The sequence below is a fragment of the Budorcas taxicolor genome, chromosome 8 (genome assembly GCF_023091745.1).
Source record: "Budorcas taxicolor isolate Tak-1 chromosome 8, Takin1.1, whole genome shotgun sequence".
Classification (NCBI taxonomy): Eukaryota; Metazoa; Chordata; class Mammalia; order Artiodactyla; family Bovidae; genus Budorcas; species Budorcas taxicolor.
Window position 1 is genome coordinate 77451747 of NC_068917.1, and position 21850 is coordinate 77473596.

At 48.8% G+C, this 21850-nt stretch overlaps 1 pseudogene; it reads right to left on the bottom strand.

Moving 5' to 3' along the window:
- Positions 1-1262: 1262 nt before the first annotated feature.
- Positions 1263-18462, bottom strand: LOC128052083 (clusterin-like; annotated as a pseudogene).
- Between the last annotated feature and the right edge of the window lie 3388 nt (positions 18463-21850).

Consider the following 21850-nt stretch of genomic DNA (forward strand, 5'->3'; position numbering starts at 1 on the left):
CACCCTCTCCTGTTTATCCCAACCCAGGGACTGAACTCGTGTCTCCTGCCTTGCAGGCGGATTCTCTACCACTGAGTCACCTGAGAAGCTCAGAGAGGTGAATAGTTATCAGGAAAAACCCAGGCAGAGGAGAAATTCTTAAGCTTGGGGGACAGATATAAACGTAGTATAGAACAGACTGTAAACAAGCAATGCCACAATCAAGAAGGTTTCACAGGGATTCTAAGCTCTCACAACTAAAAGAAAATTACCTCATTTTGTTTTTTGGGGAGGAGTACATTTTCCAGAAGGAAAATATCAATTATGTATCAAAATAACCAGTATGCCTTATTTTTACCCTTACACACCCTAATTTTCAATGTATTCCTTCAGGAGATCATCCTCACCCCAATCAAAGTATGTATCCACTTTATAAGAAAATGGAAAAGGTTCGTTTTTCAGAAACATGCTTTAGCTGGCTGCTGGGCACGTCTCTTCCTAAAAGCAGGAAATCTTTGAACTGGACCAACTTCATCATCCCATTCCTTTTATTCTCAACTACTTGAGATTATACCATCTTAGCCATTGGTTTTTCTTTTCTTTTTTCCATATTCAAATGAAGACATTCGGGGGTTAAAACAAACAAAACAAGCAGCCTAAGGAGGACACACCAGGACTTCCCTGGTGGTCCAGAGGTTAAGATGCCACACTTCCAATGCCGAGAGCGTGGGTTGGATCCCTAGTCAGTGAACTAAAAGGGGGTTCCCTGGTGGCTCAGCGGTAAAGAACCCACCTGCCAATGCAGATGTGGGTTTGATCCCTGGGTCAGGAAGATCCCCAGGAGAAGGGAATGATTACTCACTCCAATATTCTCACCTGGAGAATTCCATAGACAGAGGAGCCTGGTGGGCTGCAGTCCATAGGTCGTAATAGAGGTCAATAGAGACTGAGCGACTAATCAACAACAACAGTGAACTAAGATCCCACATGCCTCAGGGCGCAGCCAGAAAAATTTTTTAAAAAGACACAGCAAAACATTCAGATTACAAGGCGGTTTATTGAGTTAGGGGCATGTGAGCAAGTTCCTCTGGTGATCAGCAAACGCAGGCATCAGTGCGTTTCAGAGGAGTTCAGAGGAAAGAGGGGCTGGTGGGGTCAGGAGGGCCTCGAGCCCAGGGCCTGGTCACCTGGTAATGTGCAGAACTCTCTAGAGGGGCCTGAAGCTCATCTCAGGAGCAAGTGGGCGCAGATGCCCACATACTTAGAAAAGAAACTTTCACGCCTCACTCCTCCCTGAGAAAGAAACAGGGGAGGGGAAGGTGAGAGCTGATAATCACTGAGAAGCAGCAACCAACACTTTGATTCTCATCAACCCAGAAAGAACATCCTCCAAAGAAAGAAACAAATTCCTAGTAGCTTCCCAACTTCCTGCGTGGGCTCTGGCTATAGCTCCAGTGACGCCTCTGCCCTGTGTTTTGGACCCCCAAGGAGCTGTTCGCCCCAGAGGGCCCGAGGTGGGGCGGGGGGCGCACACTCACGGGCTCTTCTGGCAGTATTGCTGCAGCGCTTTTTCCACCACGTTTTCCATAAAGTTAGGACTGGAGACTTCCTGCAGGACCATCACAGTGATGGGGAAGGGGTTGAAGAGCTTCACAACCACCTTGGTGAGGCCGGACGGAATTCTGGGGTCAGAGCTGTGGGGATTCACTTGGAAGGAGAAAAAGTAACAAGGAGGTGGGGAAGACGGTCAACCCAGACTCAGCTGGCAACTAAAGTAAGGCTTCATTCGGATCTGTGGACCCCTTTGCTTTTCCCTAACCTCCACAACTAGACAACTTGGTGAACAGAAACGCCCTCAGAGACACTACTTTTTTGAGGTAAATGCCTTCCACAAAGGACCAGCCCAGGGGGAGCCCCCCAAGTAAAACATGGTTTCCGAGCTGCCATGCTTCCTTTGGGCAGCAACAAGCCAGGCAGTGGTAGAAGAGGAATCAGGGAGAGAAAAAGAAACGTTTCCCAGTACTAGAGAGATGCTGCTTATCACTGGAGGAGAACAATGGATCAATTCATGAGGCATCCTACATGGGACAGGGCAGCTCTCCGGAAAGAGAGCTCTGCAGCCAGGCAGACAGGTTCAAACACCTAGGTGATCACCCCTCAGGTAGGAGATGCTGGAGAAGCGGTTGAACCTCACCACTTCCTCACCCGTAAAATAGGATCGTGACACTCGGCCTCATCAGGCAATGAGGTCTCCGTGCACCGCTGCACCTGAGTGTTTGCTTCCTGCAGTAGAACAAGTGCTCCATCAAAGCAGACATGCCCCCGTGAGCATCTTGATCCTGTTTCACCCTCGGCGGAGGAACACGTGACCTCCAGACTGCACGGCGAGTGCAGCTGCCATGTGTGGCCAGCACGGACTAACCGTGGAGACCTGCAAATGGTACTGGTCGTCGTTCTGCATGAGGTGGGCCAGTTGGGACACCCAGGTGAACTGCTCGACCAGCTGCTTGAGCAGGGCGACGTATCGAGCCTCTTCTGCTGGTAGGGCTGGAGCAGCTGGTCACACAGCTGCTGAACTCCACCAGCTGCAGGGACTCGTTCAGCTGCTGGCACAGCAGCATCTGCGTCGGGATGTTGGCAGAACAGTCTGCCCAGAGATGGAAAGAACACAAACAAATGACAGAAATGTGAAGGGAGAGCTCAACAGGGATGAAGACAAATGGCAGTCGGGTCACACAGCCAGTACCTAAGGCAGAGCTACTCTGAGCGCCGTCTTTCCACTGTGTGTTCACTGTCAGCCCAAGACAAAGCAGAGAGCTCGCCCTGAGTGGGAATCAGCACATACTATCTTCATCAAAAAAGTCTTGCTCTGGGAGACAGTGTCAGCTGAAGTAAATTGTTTCAGTAACATCACTGATTTCTGTTTGGGTACAAGATCCTGCCTCCCTGGAGATTGGCAAGGAGGGACACTGTCCACACCTCAAGAAGCATGGACTTCAGGGCTCCGTATGCAAAGACTAGGAGCTCCTCTTTGCTGTCCCGGTCCCCCCAGAAGTCATTTCCGGAAACGGCGGACATTACCTGTGGCTGCCATTTGTGTGGTACCGTTATGCCCCAGGCATCACCGAACACTCTGGGTAGTGGTGATCTCTAATAGTCTGATGTATTCTGACATCCAACAACGAAACTGAGGAGCACAGAGCTAAATCATTTGCCTAAAGTCACAGGATGAATTATTTGGCAGGCCAGGATGGTGAACTCAAGGCTTTAACTCCTAAACTTGGGCTCTTCCTATTGAGTCTGTGGCTCTGCAAAGTTCTCCAAGTTTGCCTGTATCTACAGAGTTGGAAATTCTGGCCCCAAGAACCTGGCTAGCAGAAGAGCCAGCCAGGATCCTCAGACCACAAGCACACAGGAAGTGAGGGGGTCCAGGTTTGCCCATCTGCCCAGTGTGGCTGGCTGCCAAGCTCACCAGAGAGTAGGGGAGGTCATTGCTTTTGGTCCCCCCACCCCACCACCCCAGCCACTGCAGGTGGTCAGGTAGACAAGGGTTGGAAACAATGCACTCTCTCTTTAAAAACTACTGTTTTTCTCTCCCTTAACTGTTGAAAAATATCCCCAAAAGAGCACATGAAACTCAAGCAAGTCAGGGAAAAGGAGGAGTTCTATGCACGCTTCATCATGCTGGTTGTAATCATTTCTATTGGTTTAGGTTTAGTCACTAAGTCGTGTGAGACTCTTTTCAACCTCATGGACTGTAGCCCACCAGGTTCCTCTGTCCATGGGATTCTCCAGGCAAGAATAGTGGAGTGAATTGCCATGCCCTTCTCCAGGGCATCTTCCTTACCCAGGAATAGAACCGGGGTCTCCTGCATTGCAGGCAGATTCTTTACTGACTGAGTTATGAGGGAAGCCCTTTAATCATTTCTATTAAATTAAAATAAAACATCAGGTGGAGCAAGACATAGGATTATGAACAATAACCTGGGTTGAAAAATATGTACAATGACTAACCTTAACTCTTCGTGCCAGAGAGTCATTGAAAATAAGGACAGTCATTGAGAACCAGGATGAAGTCTAGAGCAGTGGCTCTCACCTGGGACATGCTGTCCCCATGGATATTTGACAAGGTCTGAAAACACTTTTGATTGTCACAACTGGCAGGGTAGGGGATGGGAGGTTACTGGAGGCCAGAGATGCTGTGAAACACCTTACAGTGCCCAGGGCAGCCCCCATCACAAAGAATGATCTGGTCCAGGGGCTTCCCTGGTGGTCCAGTGGCTGAGAATCTGCCTTGCAATGCAGGGTCATGGGTTTGATCTCTGGTTGGGGAACTAGGATCCCACATTGCATGCTGCAACAACTGAACCCACCCACTGCAATACATGACACAATGAGGGTCACGCATGCCACAGCTAGACCCTAAGCAGCCAAATACATAAATAAATATTTTTTTAAAATAAATATTTAAAAAATGATGAAACCTATCATAAAAAAAAGAATGATCTGGTCCAAAATGCCAGGAGAATGGAAATTGCAAAAGTTCAGTCTGGAGGTCCCAGGCAGCACACGCTCCAAAGGTTGCAAGCACCTTAGATAAGAAGGCATAAATCTTCCTCAGTGCAGAAAAGAAAACCAGTGTTTCAGGAAGTTGTGATCAGTGACCGTTAAGATCGGTACCAGGGGCACCAATCTGAGCTTGGGCACCGGTAGGTCTCTTCTCCTGGCCCTAAGGTGTCTTTGTCGCTGCGAGGTACTGTGTGATTTACGGTTTTCTAGCTATGATATTTTATGGGCTAAACCCAAGAGGTGTGCTTGTAGACTCACCTTACTTCTTCATAGATCAGCCTCATATAGCACTTGTACTTTTGCAGTGGCTTCTAAAATCACAGCACTGAGATTAGGAATATTTAACCAGACTCTGAAGGCCTGCCCAGGCACCCAAAAGAATTAAGTAACAGCAAAGCCACAGGATCGATCCACTTGTTGGGGTGGTAGGGGGGGATAATTAACTCTTTCCTTCTGAGCATAAACTTTTGTGAGCCAGGAAGTGTGTCTCTGCTTTTATAGCTGTTACCTCCAAGTAGGAAGAATTCAGTTCCCCCGATAAAATAGAGAGCAACAGCAGAAGAGAGCTATTTCCTTTGCCTCGGGGACCAACCAACCACAGGGAAGGTGGCCAGGAAGTGAAGGTACCACAAAGAGAGACCTGTATGTTCAGGGCAGAGAACACAGCAGCACTGGTGGGGAACACACTCCAGGCACCCCACAGGAGGGGTGGCCTGTAATCCTGAGCAGGTCACTGGACCTTCTCTAACTCAGTCTCCTCTGTAAGACAGGCAGCCACCCCAGTTATCCAAGGGAGCAGAGTAAATATGAAGTGTTTAGAAGAAGAGTGTTCAGTAACAAACACTTGGCAAGAGTTGAACAGAGTCCACACTGTCTAAGGGTTTCCTCAATGGCTCAGTGGTGAAGAATCCGCCTGCCAATGCAGGAGACTCAAATTCGATCCCTGGGTCGGGAAGATCCCTTGGAGTAGGAAATGGCAACCCACTGCAGTATTCTCGTCTTGGAAATCCCATGGACAGAGGAGCCTGGAGGGCCATATAGTCCGCAGGGCTGCAAAGAGATGGACACGACTTAGCGACAAAACAACAGTAACAGCAACATACTGTCTAAATTTTCATCGTCTGCAGCCAAAAATGAGGATGTCTACTGGGTTTAGCCCTTGGGGACAGACTAATTGGAGGAAGTCACAAGATGACAGCTTTTTAGAAAGCACAGCTGCCTCTCCTATCGTCAGCCTGTTAACCATGAACTGATGCGATAAGTATTGGGTTTGCCATAAAGTTCTTGGGGTTTTTCCACAAAATGTTATGGAAAAACCTGAATAAACTTTCTGGCCAACCCGATACTTTGTATTCTGTCTCCCAACTTTGGGGACAACTCTGCATCTTAAAAGACGCTTACTCCTTGGAAGAAAAGTTATGACCAACCTAGACAGTATATTCAAAAGCAGAGACATTACTTTGCTGACTAAGGTCCGTCTAGTCAAGGCTATGGTTTTTCCAGTAGTCATGTATGGATGCGAGAGTTGGACTGTGAAGAAAGCTGAGCGCCGAAGAATTGATGCTTTTGAACTGTGGTGTTGGAGAAGATTCTTAAGAGTCCCTTGGACTGCAAGGAGATCCAACCAGTCCATTCTGAAGGAGATCAGCCCTGGGATTTCTTTGGAAGCAATGATGCTAAAGCTGAAGCTCCAGTACTTTGGCCACCTCATGCGAAGAGTTGACTCATTGGAAAAGACTCTGATGCTGGGAGGGATTGGGGGCAGGAGGAGAAGGGGACGACCGAGGATGAGATGGCTGGATGGCATCACAGACTCGATGGACATGAGTCTGAGTGAACTCCGGGAGATGGTGATGGACAGGGAGGCCCGGCATGCTGCGATTCATGGGGTCGCAAAGAGTCGGACACGACTGAGCGACTGAACTGAACTGAACTGCATCTTAACCCTCGACCCCAGAGGGGGATCCAGGCAGAACCAAGCAAAGGACCCCTGTCCCACCAAGAGCCACAACTGGAAGGTAGCAGAGTTGGCATTTGAACTCCCATCCGCTTGATGCCCTAAAGGCAGCCCCAGTGAGGTGCTGGGAGCCTGAGGACACAGGAGACCAGAGGGTCTCCGACTCACCCACTTCCAAGATCTCCTGGCACTTCGCGCACTGGCCCTTCATCCACAGGCATCTTGTGGAGTTGTAGCTAATCTCCTTGCACACGGTGCGGTCATTGTTTTCTGAGGACACACAAGGGAAGTCACACAGAGCAACATGGGCCGCCCCATCTCTCTGAGCCCTTCCATACCATTGTCTGGCCCTTTGAGATGGTTCTGTAGGCAGAGCAGGTTGGCATCTGGCTGTCTGCCTGCAGAAAGACACAGGCTTGGGTCAGCAGTGGTACTCCCTGCAGCAGGACCAGGAGGTGGTTCCTGGGGCCCCCTGAGCTGGGTATGGCCTCCCTCTCACCACTTCCACCTGTTGACACCTCTCCCACCTCCACATTTTCTGAGCTGTCCATACTTCTCTTTGGTATTATAACCTGTTTTGCTCTGCATTCTGTCTGGCTCATTTCTCTCCCCCTGGCCAGGCAGCAAGCCCCTTGAAGGCAGGAGTAAGATTCACCTTGGAACCTCCTTATAACACAGGGCACCCCTTGCCCCGACCTTACGATATGCAGTAAATGCTTATTCAAGTCAATTTGTTGTTTAGCCGCTAAGTCATGTCTGACTCTTTTGTGACCCCATGGACTGTAGCCCGCCAGACTCCTCTGTCCATGGGATTTCCCAGGCAAGGATACTGGAGTGGGTTGCCATTTCCTTATCCAGGGGATCTTCCTGACCCAGGGATTGAACCCATGTCTCCTGCACTAGAATGTGGGTTCTTCACCACTGAGCCACCAGGGAGGCCCATTCAAGCCAATACGCTCCTGTATTTCCAATCCATTACAAGCCAAACCCCAGTGCCAGTCAAACTGTAGCATTTAGGAGATGGGGTTGGCCAACCAGTGTCTATTGATTCACTGAAAGAAGACACTTCTAAAAGTTTTAGCTTTTCATGTCCATGTTAGAGTTCATTCATTCAAAAGATACTCACTGTGTGTCCATTCTCTACCAGACCCTAAGGTTATAGCCACGAACAGCTCTCTTAACTGTACAGTGAGCTGATTATACAATTCATTGCCAATATAAGCATGGTGTCCACATAAAGCCACCTGAGTTCCCAAAACAAAGGGATCTGGTTTTCAAGAGCAGTGGTCTGCAACCATTTTGGAGCGAGGGATCAGTTTTGTGGAAGACAATTTTTTCCATGGACCAAGGGGTGGGGGAGGGGGTTTCAGGATGATGCAAGAACATTCCATTTATTGTGCACTTTATGTCTGTTATTATTACACCAGCTGCATCTCAGATCAACAGGCATTAGATCCTAGAGGTTGGGGATACCTGCTCTAGAGGAAATAGGGTCATGCCCACCAATTTTTGGAAGGACCTGGAAAACTCAAAAGAACACTGGTTCCAAGTCCTGTAGGGCTAGATTTGACCAGGCCAAATCCTGGTTTGGATCTTCCCAAACCAGGGATCAAACCCGCACCGCCTGCATTGCAGGTGGATTCTTTACCGCTGAACCACCACGGAAGCCCGTGAACCTCTGGGAATGCTCCTACACTCTCCATCAAAGGGGATGGTAGCCCCCTCCCCAGGTTGCTAGTGGGGGTTCAGATGGCATAGGCCAAGTCCTGGGCACAGATATGAGAATCTAATGCTCCCTACCTCCACAATCCCTTAGCTCCTTAGTTATTTGTACTTTTCTTTAGCATCACAGCCCATTTGACTGGGTTAAGCATCTCAATGAACCATGAGTTCTCACCCCCTCCTTCTCACCTCCTGCGAATTCCACCATGGGGAAGTGGTAGGGACTCCTGTGCAGGTGGGCATCCATGGCCTGCTGGGCCTGGTGGATCACATTGTAGAAGGGCTGAAGCACATCATGAAAGTTGAGGGGTTCCAACACAGGGAAAGGCAAGTTCCAGGCAAAGCGGGATTTGGGATTAAAGAAGAGTGACCCCCTGGGGAATGAGCTGAAGGGGGAGTAGTACTGAGTGTCCTGGGGCCTCTGGGGAAAGAACCGGTCCTGGAAGAGTTCATCCATGGTGTTGGATGCCCAGTTGAAGCTGTCCTCCATGACGTCCATCACATGGCTCTGCTGCCGGTCATTGTCCATCAGGGAGTCAATGCGATCACCATTGATCCAGAAGTAGAAGGGGGAGCTCTGGTTCAGGAAATCCTCAAGCTGTGACAGGAGATGGGGGATAATCAGAGGTGCCTCCCTTGTCAAGATGAGCCAGGCCTGTCCCAGCTGCACCTGGGACATCTAGGAGTCCCTAGCTGGGAATGGCTCCCCATCTCTGAAATGTCCAGGCTAGCCCCTTCCAATCTACTGACTCCAGTGTGGAGGAGCAGGAAGACCTGTAAGACCAAGAAAGTCACAAGACCCACCAGGTGAGACTAGTCTGCTGTCCTCTTTGACCCCCTCCCCAATCAACCAAGTGCAAACTGACAGGACTCCGGGGAAGGGCAAAATTCATGAGTCCTAATTGAGCAAGGCCTATAGGGGAGTGTAGATGGATACTGGACATTGAAGTTGCTCAGTCATGTCCGACTCTTTGCAATCCCATGAACTGTAGCCTACCAGGTTCCTCTGTCCGTGGGATCTTCCAGGCAAGAATACTGGAGTGGGTTGCCATTTCCTTCTCCAGGAGATCTTCCTGACCCAGGGATTGAACCCAGGTCTCTTACATTGTAGGCAGATGCTTTACCATCTGAGCCACCAGGGAAGTCCAGATGGATATTAATATACTGCTGCTGCTGCTGCTGCTAAGTCACTTCAGTCGTGTCCGACTCTGTGCAACCCCATAGACAGCAGCCCACCAGGCTCCCCCGTCCCTGGGATTCTCCAGGCAAGAACACTGGAGTGGGTTGCCATTTCCTTCTCCAAATTAACATACTAAAAATTCTTAATTCCTTTTGCTAAAGTGGACACAGGGCTCTGTCCTACCGTGGAGCCATTTGTTACCTTATGCAGCTAAGAATTGCTGGATGAGAGTCTTCTAAGATGGTAAATACCTGACACAGGTGCTTTTCACCATCCCACATTACTGCACTCATAGCAGACATTACCAATAGATCACGACACTCTGGGCTCCAGTGCAGCCAGAACTAATCAGTTGCAAATGGCCTGTGAAACGAAGCTGTGATACTGTGATTTATCATAAGAAATATATATATGGTCTGGTTCCTGACAAGGAGGTCCTAAATCTCTTGGAATTTTCCGTGATAAGAGCAATCAAGGTGTCTTTGTTATGTTAGGAAAGTAACTTTTTGAAAGTAACTAAGGATGGGGGCTGATTGCTGGGAGAGCCAACTACATGATTAAAGGGTTAGAACTTTCAGCCCCAGCCCCTGATTTCTAGAGAGGGGAGAGGGGCTGGAGATTAAATCAATGACCAATGGCCAATGATTTAATCAATCGTGCCTGTGTAACAAAGCCTCTGTGAAATCCGAAAGGATGGGCTTGGGAAGCTTCTGGGTTGATGAACATATGCACCAATGAGACACAAGAGACTGCTGACTCAGAGAGGACAGGAAGGCTCCCCACCCCTCCCATCCCTATCTCTGGCGTCTCTTCCATCTGGCTGTTCCTGACTTATACCCTTTTGTTTTTATTACTTTTTTTAATGGATGACCAATGGGCTAGTCATCCATTGGTGGCATTTCAAAAAATGATTTTACTTATTTTTGATTTTTAAACTTTATCTCTGGTTGTGTCAGGCCTTAGTTGTGTCACGTGGGACCTTTCATTGCGGTACACGGGCTTTACTGCCCTGTGGCATTTAGGATCCTAGTTCCCAACCAGGGTTCGAACTCATGTTCTCTGCACTGCAAGGTAGATACTTAACCACTGGACCACCGGGGAAGTCACCCAACTTATATCCTTTAATAATAAATTGATTATCTAGTATGTAAAATGTTTTTCCAGGTTCTGTGGGCTTCTTGAACAAATTAATTGAACCCAAGGGGGCAATCCACCTGCAGTGTAGGAGATAATATGGGTTTGATGCCTGGGTCAGGAAGATCCCTGGGAGAAAGAAATGGCAACTTACTCCAGAATTCTTGCCTGGGAAGTCCCATGGACAGAGGAGCCTGTCAGGCTACAGTCCATGGGGTTGGAAAGAGTTGGACACGACTTAGTGACTCAACAATAAAAGGAAGCGGTCATGGAACACTCTAATCTACAGCCAGCCAGTCAGAAGCACAGGTGAGCACCTGGACTCATGATTGGCGGTTGAAGTCGGGGGTGGGCGTGGCGGGGCAGACTTGTGGGACTGAGCCCTGAAGCTGTGGGGTCTGACGCTGTCTCTAGGTAGATGGGGTCCGACTTGAGTTGAACTGCAGGGCACCCGGCTGGTGTGGGAGAACCCCTTGGTAGGAAAATCCCCACACTTGAAACTCAAGGCGGAATCAAAGAAGCATATTCAGTTCTCATTCCCCTGCCTGAGCCATGCTGTACTGAAGGGGCGGGGCCCCTTCACCTGGTGGCCAGCCAGGCCTGAGCTGCTGCTGCACACACGAGCATAGAACTTCACGCAGGTCTGTTGCAGGCAGGGCTTACACTCGTCCCAGAGGGCCATCATGGTCTCATTGCACACCTCCTGGGATGCCTTCAGCTTGGTTTCGGAATCCCTGGTGTCATTCAGGGCATTCCGGGGGATGACACAGGCTGGCTTAGCCACAGAAACCATGGGCTTCCCCCTCCCAAAGCAGGCATGGGTGCCCACCCCCAACTCTGCCCAACCTGGGCACATGGGGTGCTTATTTCCATCCCACTCTGGCTCACAAGTTCCCACATTTGCCACCAGGATGTCCCCTCTCATCTGGTTTTAAACATCCTCCCATCTTCATCCTGCTCGTTAGTCCTTTCTGGCCACTAGAGCCCATCTAGACATCTTTCTCTGATGCTGCACCTACTGTCTTTACCCCGAGACTTCCCCCTTCTCACTAAATACCCCACTTTCTACTCTCAACTTCAGGAATTTAAATGTCATCTTCCAAAGCTTCCTTGAATCTTATGTTTCTATGGCAACCACAGTCTGCAGCATGCCGTGGGAATAGGTAAGTTTCTGAAATCAAAATCGCACCTGCGACCAAAAGTCTCTAACATGACCATGACATTTGATCAGGAAATCTGCAAGAATCTATCCCAAGGAATCCCTGCAATCAAGGAAAAATCTGTACGCCTGAAGATGTTTTTTACAAGATTCATGAATGGCAAAAAAAAAAACTGGAGTTAACTCAGATGTTCAAAACTAGGGGACAAGTTAAGGAAATAGTTGTACCTACAAATGGTAGCTAGGACAACATTACCAAGGATGTTTGTAACAAGTGTTAAATATTACAATAAGCATTTCTCATGTTAAAAAATTCATGAGTTTGAGTACAGCCACTGTCCAAAAAGTATAGAAGAGAAAAAGTAGTAAGAAATTAGATCAAACTTAGGTACCCTTAGATACCTAAGGAATCGTCCTAAAGTAAAAGGATTATGGAGAAACTTTTCTTCTGCTTTTCTGTATTAAAATCTTGAAAAATAACTGTTTTATTCTTCAAAGAATTAAGTAGACCATTTATATCCCCAGATGAAGCTGCACTAGGAATGTCTGACCAGGAGGAGCCATGTGAAATCTTCTCCTGCTCCATGTCCCCTGTCCCCTGGTCTGTGTCCACTGCCTCTTGCTCCCAAATGGGGAAGGCTACCACACCTTCTATGAGGCCAATTCACAGGCAATTCTTTTCTTTCCGGTTCTCATATTTCTCAACTGAGATGTCATGGAGTCTTTTTCCAAACATGATGTGCTTTATAGAACCTAGATTGTCAAATATCAAATTCCAGTGAGAAACACAAATATTCAAGAACAAGACTTGCCACTTCTCAGTGGACTCTAGGAGGTTTCTCATAGCATGGCAGGAATTTCTACTCACGCCAAGAAAGGGCATTAAGTTTCAGAGAAAGTTAGAGCTGCACCCAGGCCAACATTTCTGCAAGTGGCTACCATGAAATTGTGCTACAAGCTATCAGGAAAAAAAATAAATGGATTTCCTGGTCAATTGGATTTGGAAAGCACTTGGGTTAAATGAAGTTACATGTGTTTCTTTACTGCAGAACTTCTCTGAGTCTTTATAATGATTTCACCCCACACATTAGGGACCATTGACCCCATCTCAGCATCTCTGTCATTAGGGGTAGCAATCAGAGTAGAATTTGAGGATACCCTGACAAAGACTATTGATTTTTTAAATAAGCTGGGCTTCCCAGGTGGCGGTAGCGGTAAGAACATGCCTGCCAGTGCAAGAGACATCTAAGAGACGTGGGTTTGATCCCTGGATCAGAAAGATCCCCTGGAAGAGCAAATGGCCACCTGCTCCAGTATTCTTGCCTGGAGAATCCCATGGACAGACGAGCCTGGCGGGCTACAGTCCATGGGGTCTCAAAGAGTTGGACACAACTGAGGGACTGAGCACAGCACAAACAAGCTGTTTATTGAATGACAGTGGTTTAGTTGTGTATGTTCACTGTTGATTCAGGTGTCTCTTTACAAAGTAGTCCAGAACTCAGATGTGGGCAATACAGTGTGTGCCTGCTATACCCCCAAAGGTATTACCCACACTAGATAAGCTTCCTGAAGGTAGGGTGCCATCCCCCTTCTAACCCGTGACAGTGACAGACCCTACCCAAAGCCGATGTTGGAGTTGCACACAATCGGGGTTTAGAAAAATCTATTGAAAAGAATCTGGCAGCAGGCTTATAAGGAAACCAGATCCAAAATCTCACCTCTTGAAGCTTTCAAAAGCGAATAAACCTTCCCTATTTGTTAACCACAGCCCCTGGTATCAGATGACACAGTGGGAAAGGAAGGAGGGCAGGTCACCATGGCAACCTGGCAGGGCACCTGGAAGAGCAAGGGCCACTCCCTCCCTCCAGCACAGAGGATCAAGGTTGGGGCCACGGAGCTCTTCCTCACCGCTTTCTTCTTCTTGGCTTCCTCTAGGGAGCTGTGCAGTAATTTGCGCTCTTCGTTGGTTTGTTCTATGTCGGTCTTTGTTTCACCTCCTTGAGGGCATTTTTAATTTCTTTATTTACATACTTACTCCCCTCGGTGGACATTTCTGCAGGAAAAGGGCAGAGAGGTGGATGATATGAACGGGTGGTGCTGGGAATACAATCCTGGAACCAGCTGAAAGGGTCAGAAAGTCCAGTGGATCTAGGGGCTGCCATGGCTGGGGTACCCCTGGCAAGCAGCCTTCAGGGTCCCAGCTTCACTCTGACACAGGTTCCATTCCAGGTTTCGTTTCCAGGGCGCACTAAAGACCCAGGGCCTGAGAATCAATTACCCAGCTGCTCAGAAATGCAAACACTGGAGCAGACACACCCAGAGAAATAACCCAGTCTGCCCCTGGGGCTCTGGAGGAGCAGCCTAACTAACTGCAGAAGAAAATGTTCAAGGAAAAAAAAAATCCTGGAAGGATAATTTGATGTTTAAGCATCAAAATATAAAATAATATCCTTTTGGATACAGTCCTTTCTGGAATGCAGTTTAAGCAAACATCTGAACTTCGGTGGTCTTTGTTCCAATGCATGGTGTCAGATGACGGGGACACCAAGCTGACTTAATTACACCATCCCACAACGAGACTGTGATCAGACACACCACATCATTTGACAAATACAATGAGACAATGTTACCAAAGTACGGAAAGTAATAGCCCAGGCTTCTCCAGTGCTTATCCTGGGCCAGGCACCATGCTGGATTTTATCTAAGATTTATCTAATGCATTTTATCATATGCATTTTATCTAAGACTCTCAACACCACCTTCACCTCACTGCATAAATGAGGATGAAGAATCATAATGAGATCAAGATACTCACCCACAGTTATACAGCTGGGAGGGTGGAGATAGACTCCCACCTACCTCTGATCTCAACATTTGGGTTTCTAACTACTACCCCAGAAAGCTGGTCAGCTCACAGGACAAGAGAGGAGCAGAGGGAAGACAGGTGTCAGGAAGGACCTAGCAGAAGAGGGGAACCAAAAGCTAGGCTCCGAAGGATGACAAGCCCTCCTAATGAATGATATTTTCTCTTTCCTGAACCCAGGGCATTGGTTTTGTAGGTGGAAAGGTGGCAGACACAGGTAGTAAGCGTTATGGAAACTCAAGAGGGAAGTCCACAGAGGCTCCAATGGTCCAGGCTTCATGGAGCTTCATGGGGGGCTGTGTGGGTGCTGGGCCAAGCTGACTGGGAACAGCGCAGCCAGATGAGATACAAGATCCAGAAAGGGCTTGGGGTCACAGCACCATTCCCCAACCAAGCCTCAACACTTCCCGAAAGTGCTTTTCAAGGGCCTGAAGCAGTGACAGACTCAGACCCTCTGAGTTGACACAGGGAAATAAATCCATTTATCATCCCCAGCGTGAGACTTGAGGCAGGAGGCATGGATGGAAGTAGAGTGAGGCGAGGAGGACAGTGGTCTTCAGGGAGTATAGAAAGGGAGGGGCAAGGCCAAAGGGACTGGTGGGTTGGGGGCATGGTGGGGGGAGCATGGAGGGGCAAGGAGACTCCCCAGAAGAAGTCCTGCTGGGAGCAGCGCTTCTCTGCTCCACCAGGTCGCTTTCACTTGGCTGTTCCCTCTAAGCCCACAGCAGGGCTTCTCCCAAGGTCCTCCCACCATCACTTGGCTGGCTGCCCTGAGCCCTGGACCAGCTGGTCTTACACAATGGATCATTTCCCCAAAGCTGAAGTTGTTGCAAAACAAAAATCCTTCTCCCTGCATCCCTCTCCCACCCCACACCCCTCCTCCTCACAACTGCTTCACCCTAACAAGAACGGGAAGGGGCTCTCCCCTTCCTGAAACGATGCACACCCTGAAGCCGTTCTCAGCTCCTCCACAGGTCCGCTGGAACCCTTGGGAGAAAATGAATAAGACAAGTCTCTCCTGAGACACAATTAGTAAGGCAGCTGGGCTGTGGTCCCTGAGCAGCGTGGGAGAGGAGAGCGGGTCACTGCCCTCCTCAGAGATGGTGGGTGGGCAGCTAAGCCAAGGTGCTATCTTAGGCCTGCCAGGCACTGCCCCTGCTGCTCACTGAGGCCTGAAACGCCTGGAGCAGGGACAGAGGCTTTGTCGCGCCAGAGAGAAACACCTCTCCAGCAGAGCATTCCTGCCCCATAAGTGAAAGCTTTGTAGAAATCCATACCCCAGCCTTTGAAATAGGCTGTGACTGGAAGACAGGGCATTGGGTCCTGAAGAAAAGAAACGCAGGGAAGCCAAAGGTAGGAGCACTGGATGAGGAGTCTGGAAACCCAGGGGTCAGTACAGGATCTCCCATCAGGAGCCTGGGGACCATGGGAGTCATGGAGCTGAGGCCTGGGACAGGGACCTGTCTCCCACCCAATCACCTCAGAGGTAAGGCAGAACCCAGAAACAGGCTGGGGCTCCCCAAGGCCTGCAACAAGCTGGTGGCAACCCCAGGATGAGAACCCAGCCCTCCCAACCCTCCAGCCCAGTGTTCTTTCCTTGTCACCAAGCCACTGATATCTAAGCCTCAGTTTCTCCATCTGTAAAATGGACGTAATACAGATCTCAGAGATGTGAATGTGTTCTGTAAACACAAGGGTCTTATGTCATCACTGCAAATTCTGACTCCATCAAAAATAGACATAGGACCAATTGTGGGCACTGGCACAGTATCTTTTGGGGAAGTGGGAGGAGGTGGCACAGAGAGAGGGACAGAGGAAAGGAAGCAGGCACACAGAGGCCACTTGTGGTCCTTCCCTGCTGCTCCAGATATTTTAAAGTACCTGGGAATTAGCCGGGAGTTTTGTTATCACACCAGATTCTGATTCCGAGACTGCTGTGCTAACAAGCTTGCAGATGATATTGATACTAGCCCAAGGGCAGTACGAGAACAGTGGCTGTGGGGCCAAATTGCCCTCCCTTTGCACTGACTCCCCTTCCCTCCCATCTCCAGACTAGGGTACCTGGTTGCCAACTGCTCTGATTAAACAGAGCATATTGGAAAGCAGAGACATTACTTTGCCAACAAAGGTCCGTCTAGTCAAGGCTATGGTTTTTCCAGTGGTCATGTATGGATGTGAGAGTTGGACTGTGAAGAAAGCTGAGTGCCGAAGAATTGATGCTTTTGAACTGTGGTGTTGGAGAAGACTCTTGAGAGTCCCTTGGACTGCAAGGAGATCCAACCAGTCCATTCTAAAGGAGATCAGCCCTGGGTGTTCTTTGGAAGGAATGATGCTAAAGCTGAAACTCCAGTACTTTGGCCACCTCATGCGAAGAGTTGACTCATTGGAAAAGACTCTGATGCTGGGAGGGATTGGAGGCAGGAGGAAAAGGGGACGACAGAGAATAAGATGGCTGGATGGCATCACCGACTCGATGGACGTGAACTGGAGTGAACTCCGGGAGATGGTGATGGACAGGGAGGCCTGGCGTGCTGCGATTCATGAGGTCGCAAAGAGTCCGACACGACTGAGCAACTGAATTGAAGTGAACTGATTAAACAAGCCTCTCAAAGGCTCTCCTTTCCCCAAAGGAAGCCATGGGGAAGACACTGTCACGCAGAGTAAGCTGCAGGGTTCAAAGCCCAAAGCCCAAGCTCCTCTCCTACTCCCTCCCCAAATATAGCAAACTCATCCAAAAAGAAAAACAAAACAATTCGCCTGTAATTCACACCCTCCAGAGGCAACCAGCAGCACTGTGGTATCTTTCCTCTTTTCTGTGTATTTGCATACAACTGGATCCTTTACATCCACTATCTTCAAATGCACTCTAAAAGCACAGTTTTGCAGCTGTGTAATAGTCTCTTACCTGGTGTACCTTATTTTGCCATCCCACATGGCTGATCATTTAAATTGTCTGTAATTTCCAACTATTATTATAACGAACTCTCAAAAGCATCCTGTTACAATACCAGCACTTACTCTTAAATTCCTAACCCCACTCTTAAATAGCAATAATCAGCTTCTTTTTTCAATAGGTCCAGAAATTCTGAAAGGTCAAGACATGGGTTCTAATCTCAATTCTGATACCTATTTTCTGGGTATCTTTAGAGATTTTTCTTTCTGTTTATCCTTCCAGATTTTCATTTGTAAGATGTGACAGTTTGAATCAGATGTCTGAAATCTGAGGAGGTTGTGCGACGTTTCTCTGATGTACTCTGGCGCGTCTGAAATCTGAGGAGGTTGCGCGACGTTTCTCTGATGTACTCTGGTGCATTAGGAAGCAGCTCTGCCACCCCAGCAGCAGCGTCAGTTCTCCAAATGTCAGTTTCCCCATCTTCACAAAAGTAGGTTCACTAACATCTATCCTGTTTACCCCACAGAACTGTGATTGGCGTTCATGAACAAAGGGGCTCCCGAGTCCCTGCCTGTGCGCCGACCCCACAATTTTCGGTCCCCAACTCGGTTCCTTGGCGATGGGGCTCCAGCCACCTCCCTTCCCTGGATCTTCCGACTCCACCCAAAGCGCCCCCTCTGACAGCCCTGGGACTACCAGCGACCATCCTCTCCTCGCCTGGCGGCCCCCCACCCCCACCCCTAGGCTCATCTTCCCGGCGGCGGGGGTCTGCGCAGGGGACTGGAAGAGTGGGGACATCTCACCCGTCAGCGCCGCCCACAAGCTTCTGGCGACGCCGCGTGCACTGCACGGTGAGGCTCCCGTGTTTACAGCGCTCCGCTGCGTGTACACCCACTTTGGGAATGGCTCCAAACCTGCAGGACGCCCGAAGAATGCGGTAGAAAGCACCGAGAGCTTTCCAGAAGCCGGCGCGGGAAGCGGCCTGGAGATGCGGGTGGGTGGGCATTTGGGGAGGTGGGTCAGGTGCAGCACCCCGCGGGGGGCGTAGGAGGGGGGGGTCGTTCGGCACAGCGAAAGGCTCCGGTGGAGACAGACGCTGGGGTGCTGGGTCGCACCCAGGGCGCTCAGTGCTGGGGCATGGCGCCCCAGGAGGGGAGAGCCTGAGTTCATATGCACGGCTAGCGCCCAGATCCGTAGGAGTGGAGGGATGCTCCGCGACCCTGTCTGGTGCCCTCAAATAAAACCTCAGTTCCGCTGTGGGATTGAACTTTAATTTTTCAAATGTGCCACTCCTCCGGCTCCATATAACAGCATCAGAAATATCGGGGGTGTGATGGAGAGGGATGTTGTGATGCAACACAGAAAGTATGAAATGATGGCTTCCCAAACCACTACAGTGACCTGGTGGTCCCGTGGCAGACCTGCTAGGCTGCAGGAAACAGAAACAGGTTCTTAGGGATGAACAGAACATTCATTTGGAAAATTAGAAGGCCTCCCTGGCTTTGAGTCCCAGACTTGAAGTAAGTGTTGTCCCCATCCACTTGAGACCCAGCCAAACCAGGTGGGCTTCATGAACACGGGACCCTGCTGCCCCATGCGTTGTTTGATGAGCTACTGTCCAAGTCTTGAAATTCTCAATAGTTTTTGAACAAGGGGCCCTGCGTTTTCATCGTGCATGGAGCCTCACAAATTATGCTGCTGATCCTATTTGCAAAGGGACTTACTGATCACCAGCCCCAAGTTCCCTCTGCTGGCAGGAGGAAGCTTGCCAACAGACTCTCTGTGGCAGGGGCCTTTGATGGGGCAGAGGGGTGAGAGCAGTCATGCCACTCCCTAGCAGGGAGAGGACCAACCCAGAAGCTGCGCAGGCATAGCCATTAATACTTCCTGGGGAAGAAACAGTCAGGCACTCTGACCCAGGATGTTTGAGCCCTAAGAGAAAGGTCTAGGGGCTTGAGTGTTGTTCTCGTGCTGGCTGGGGGGAGATGGGGGCGCAGGGCAGGTGTGGGCAGTATGGTTCACTCGCCAACTGAAAACCAGCAAGTTGAGGGGCTCAGAGGAGAGTTGTATGACCAGGGGCTGAGTTTTCCTGCTCATAATTTTCAATATACAGCTTCAGATCCCGTCTCTGGTTGCTCAAGGTCCAGGGGCAACTAGAAACCCTCCTCCCACCTTTTCAGGAAGGAGCACAGAGGGAGCTTCTAGGGATGAGCAAGTGGGGGTGGGGCATTGCACGGAATTCTGATGCAGTCTCAGCTCTGTCCTGAGGCTCTGGGTGACCCTGGCCAGACCAAAGATTTAACCCTCACGTTCCACCCCCCGCTCCTCAGTTCTCAGTTTCTTCCTTCTGGACAGTAAGGAATCTGGAATGTATCATCTCTGAGGTCCTCTTCAACCTCACCAGGAGCAATGCCAAGTGTGAGAAGATCATCAGCCCAGAAGGAAAAGAAAAAAATCCAGCCAGAATTTGCAATAGTATTTCTCCTTTAAGGCTTCACTTTATCTTCCTGAAAAAGTCTAATTATCAGTAACAGCTATATTTTCTATGGAAACTACCTCCTGTTTAGCATCCTATCAATGCCCAAGGCCAAAAGGACTCTCTTTGAGCATGCTCCTTGTAACTTTTCTGTTCTGTGACTCCCCCAGCATCCGATACAGGAGGCACAAATCTGTAATAATTATATTTTAAAAAGTCAGACTTTGGAGGACAAGGCAAGGAGATCTGCCTTAGTCAGCTGAAGTAGGGGAAGGGAGGAGAAGACAGGATTGGGAGAAAAGAACGTGATTCACAGCTTCAACTGTGGTCCTCTGGGAGGAATTACTTGATGACTCCAGCTCTTAAGCACACAAGGCTCAGAAGATAAAACTTGAAGGAAAAGAGTGCACCGTAAATGCATCACTGGATTTTAAATAGTCTAAATAGATCACGGAGGCCAGTTGGTACAGCCCTCACCCAATAGTTGATTCTTTCTTTTTAACTTTTATTGATCTGCAGTTATTTCCAATGTTGTGTTAGTTTCAGGTATACAGCAAAGTGAATCAGTTATACATATTCTTATATCCACACTTTTACATTCTTTACCCATATAGGTCATTACAGAGTATTGAACAGTTCCCTGTGCTATACAGTAGGTCCTTATTTGTTACCTAGTTTATATATAGTAGTGTGTATATGTAAATCCCAATCTCCCAATTGATCCCTCCCCTCCCCTTAACCCCTGGCAACCATAAGTTTGTTTTCTAGATCTATAATTCAATTTCTGTTTTGTAGAGATGTTCATTTGTACTGTTTTTAAATTTGTTTTTAAGTTTTTATTGAATTTGTTACCACATTGCTTCTGTTTTATGTTTTGGGTTTTGGCCACAGGTCATATAGGATCTTAGTTCCCTGACCAGGGATTGAACTTCTACTCCCTGCTTTGGAAGGCAAAGTCTTAACCATTGGACCACCAGGGAAGTCCTCTTTTTTTTAGATTCCACTACTTGATTCTCAACTCCCCACCAACCACCACCACTACTGCCACATTCCATCAGGTAGTCATCCTGCCTTTGTTTGGATGCTCCCAATAACTGGGAGCTCACTACCTACATGCACGAAATCATCTAGAAAACTGTCCATAGAACTTGGTGAAGTCAGGGCCTGGCTCCTGCAAGGGACAGTCTCAAACCCAGATCTGTCCTCTGAAATCACACAGAGAAAACCCAATCCATCTCCCCACTGCTAGCCCTTAGCTATTCAAAGGCATCTGGTCATTTCTCCCAGCATTTCCCCAGTTTTCTCGCTGCCTGCTCTGTCATTGTTTGCAAATTCTTCCCCAACCCTTTGGCCTTCTGCACGTTACCACTTTTGAGCCCTGGGGCTGCCAATACCAGTGAGGACTGACCACAGGCCAGAGCAGGACCACTTGCTCCCTTGCCGGAACACTCGAGATAAGCTTTTATTTAGCTGCTGAGTCACTTGGTTGATTCATATAGAATTCATCATCTTTTTGGCAGACACTGCTGTTTAGTCATTTTTCTTCTATCACGGACTTAGGCGGTCAGGTGTGGGGTTTGGGCTTTATTTTTTTTCTTGGAGTGGGGAGGAGGCCAGGAGAAAGTAAAGAACTTTATGTTTATCTGCTCATCTCTTTCTGCTTTGCCCACCATCTCTCCCTTGCTAGGTGGTGTCTTTTTTCTGCACCCCAACACCACCACCACCATGGTCCAGCTCTGTGCCAGCAGCGTGGCAGTTTAGCTACCGCTGATGGAAGTGGAACAAGCTAGAAATGGATGAGAGCAGTAAATACTCCATGGCCTATAATTAAGAATCACTCTCCAGGCTCTAATTATAATTTGGGTGTATTCAGTCATAAAAAAATAATGGATAATAAAATCAGAAGTGATAAAATTAG